The 3,469-nt window shown below is 38.1% G+C and overlaps 1 non-coding gene across 1 annotated transcript; it reads right to left on the reverse strand.

The window, feature by feature from the left end:
- Nucleotides 1-1,165: 1,165 nt before the first annotated feature.
- Nucleotides 1,166-1,269, reverse strand: LOC124886234. Its single transcript, XR_007043320.1, has one exon. It is a non-coding gene; the product is annotated as a small nucleolar RNA R71 (small nucleolar RNA).
- Nucleotides 1,270-3,469: the final 2,200 nt, after the last annotated feature.

Here is a 3,469-nt window from a genome sequence, read left to right on the forward strand (position 1 = left end):
AATTTCATTAGAAAGAGAACTCTCATATCTTTCCGTTGATATATAGTATCTCACCTAGATCATTGTGTACGAGGACTTATGATTGTTTGAAGTTGACCCAAAAATTTGCTTTTGGTAGGCTGAAGTAGATCGACCATAACTTTTTGCTCCGATAGACAAATTGGATTAAACCAATTTAATTAGAAATAGGACTCGTAGAGCTTTCCGTTGATATATAGTAGATCACCCAGATCATTATGTACAAGGATTTATGATCGTTTATAATTGGAGCAAAAATACGCCAGGCCTCAGTACGTTTTCCTGCACGTTTTACTGTTCACTACTATTCACAGTTCGATCGGAATATTCATAACTCATCGCTCGGATGTCCTTTTTGGATGATCCACATATCGTTGGAAAGAATATTCGGTAATCTACGCAATGGTGGGTCATAATCTAAGACATTCCTTACAAAAAATTTATAATTCATTCTAAAAGATAGAACCCAACACGTTTAAGCACAAAATTTCAACGAAAAATTTCCCGGGGTATTACACTTATAGTAAGTTAAGTAACCATAGGTTAGAAGTCTATAGAATTCACTCCATGAGATTTGACAACGACCGCCTTACCTCTTAGTTATGGGAGTGAGTTGAGCATTATCAAAATGTTGTTGTTTCCGTAGTGTGAAATATATATTTCACTTGTGTGGTGCTATTCTTACTTGGGAATACCCAGAGTGGGGTAATTTACTTTATTTGTTGTTTTTGACTATTTTGTAGGTGATGAAAGTGTGAATGGAGCAATGAGCTATAATGTACTAGATGATAAGGGCCAATTAAATAAAGCGGGGAAAACAAGCACTATCCATATCCCACCAATCAACGGAAATGGTGTGTTTCATATGACTAGCATTATGCTTCACATGTTGCTAATGTAAAGATTATATGGGTGTCAAGCATATGAGGACCCAAATGTTTATTTGAAAAACTTTGTTGAAGTTTGTGTGCCATTCAACATAGCACATATTACACAAGAATCCATCCGGTTTTGAATATTTCCATGTTCACTAAAGGGAGAGATGGTTTTATGGCTCCGCTCACTTTCTTCCAGCTCAATCACATCTTGGGAGGAGCTCACCATGGTGTTCCTTGATAGATACTTCCCACTACAAAAAATGATTCAAAAGTGGGATGAGATTGTAAACTTCTGGCAATTGAATGGAGAACAATTATTTGAAGTATGGGAGAGGTTTAATGGAAAGCTAGCCCAATGCCCAAATCATAAGGTCCTGAATAAGATTATCCTTGAAATTTTTTATAAAGCTCTTGACCTATTAAAAAATGGTTATGGATAATGTGGCGGGTGTCTCTATCGTGAAATTGCATCATCTTGCGGCTTTTCATTTTATTATCCAAACAAAATCGAGGGAGGTACACCCGTGATGGTGATGCTCCTAAAACCCCTTCTACTACCTTTGTGGTGACTAATGAGAAAAGAAAATGAGAAGAAGAGAAGAAGGAGAACATGGCCAAGATGATGACCAAACTTGAGCTTCTAATGAAACATGTTATGGGTATACCTGCGAAAGTGGTAAATATCGTAACATCAAAGCCTTATGAAGATGATGATAAGGCAAAGAAGTTGGATAAATAAATTTGGTACTTGGCAAACAACTCAGGGGATTCCCACCCTTCTTATCAAAGGAAAGGTGGGAACCAAGGTTGGATGGATCATGACCGAGATAGAGATTGGAGAGATAGGGAATGTGACTATAACCGCTACGTTCCTCCTTATGACAGGGCTAAGGCCAAAGTGTCAAATGTCATTTACCCTAAAAATTTCAAGACCAAAAATATTTTGGCACGAATCTTGAGTAGAGTTAAAGGTACAAACAAAATGGTATGTGAGTTGAAGGGTGACTTCTCCGTACTCTCCCAAAGGGTGGAGTCTCACTTTGCCTCCATCAAACAATTGCATACCCAAGTCAGGCAAATCTCCATGCAACTAAATGCAAGGGCTAGAGGTAGACTTCTGAGTGACATAATTGCTAACCCAAAGAATGAAGCACAAGTCCTAGCAATTGTCACTAGAAATGGGAAAGCACTTGAAGAGCTCCTTAGAGGACATGTGAGTGAAAATATACCCAAGGCCAAGGCAAAAAAGGTGACACCTCAAAGAAAAAAAGCAAATGATGAGAAAGATATAGATGAAAGTAATAAGGAAGTGGTCGAAGTTGAAAAGTCGTAAGGAGAAACAAAGCCAACCATTTATGTTCCTCCTACATTCCCTCAACGGTTGCATAAAAAGGAGAGACAAATTGAGAAAATTTATAACAAAACTTAGCAACCTCTCAATAAATATCCCACTACTTGAGGTGATACAAGAGATTTTGGGATATGGTAAGTTAATAAAGAAGTTAATGTCCATGAAAAAGCTCTTTGAGGGTGATACTATTGAAATTACTCATGGGTGTAGTGCTATCATGGATATAAAAATTTCAGAAAAGAAAAACAACCTCGAAGCATTCGTTATCCCTTGTACCATTAGGACTTATGAGTTTGCAAAATCTCTTTGTAACGTTGGTACAAGTATCAACCTAATGTCGTATGTCATCTATAAGAAACTTGGCTTAGACACTCTTATGCCAACCTCGATGTAACTTTTGATGGCGGATCGGTCTATAAAAAGATCAGTGGGTATATTGTTTGATGTCCTTGTAAAAGTGAACAAATTTATTCTCCCGACAGATTTTGTTGTATTGGATTGTAATATGGACCAAGAGATGCCTATCATTCTTGGTCATCCTTTTTTGGCCACCGAGAGAGCCATTGTCGATCTAGAGTGGAGGATATGAAATCTTGGCTGCAAGAAAATGAGGTTTTATTCAAAATTTACAAGTCAAAGAAGCAACCCGTGGATCTCTAAGTAGTATCCATGGTGAATGTTGAAAATAAGAACGTAAAAGATGAGGGTTTTGAGGGCCCACCCTGAGATTGAAAGAACAAATACGTCGTGCCACGATAAAAACTAAGGTACTAGGTGGGAGGCAACCCACAAATATCACGAGAATGGCTCGTATTCTTTTTTTTTATGTTCTCATAGTGTAGATATTGTCTTTGCATTTTAATAATCCATGCATTTGTGACACTTTGGATTGCATCGAATGAGCTTTAAAAGAGGCAAGTGTGAAAGTCTACTTTGAAAATCCAAATAGGGAAAATTCTGTGAAAATTGAGTAAAATGCTAAATAGGGGAAAATAGGGGAGTAAAAACTGCTCTCAATTGCCGTGATTGCGGCCACCATGCGCAATCGCAGCCACTCATGTGTCCGCGGTCACAGCCCCTGACCGCGGTTACAGTCATTTCAGTCATTTAACCCCTAGTCTCCTTCATTTCCCTAAAACTCTCTTTTCAAGATTGTACTATCAAATCTAAGCTACATTATTGGCCAAATTGTAAGCTCTCAAACGGCCTCCCTGCACATCCC

This window comes from Capsicum annuum, chromosome 7, assembly GCF_002878395.1.
Source record: "Capsicum annuum cultivar UCD-10X-F1 chromosome 7, UCD10Xv1.1, whole genome shotgun sequence".
Taxonomy (NCBI): Eukaryota; Viridiplantae; Streptophyta; class Magnoliopsida; order Solanales; family Solanaceae; genus Capsicum; species Capsicum annuum.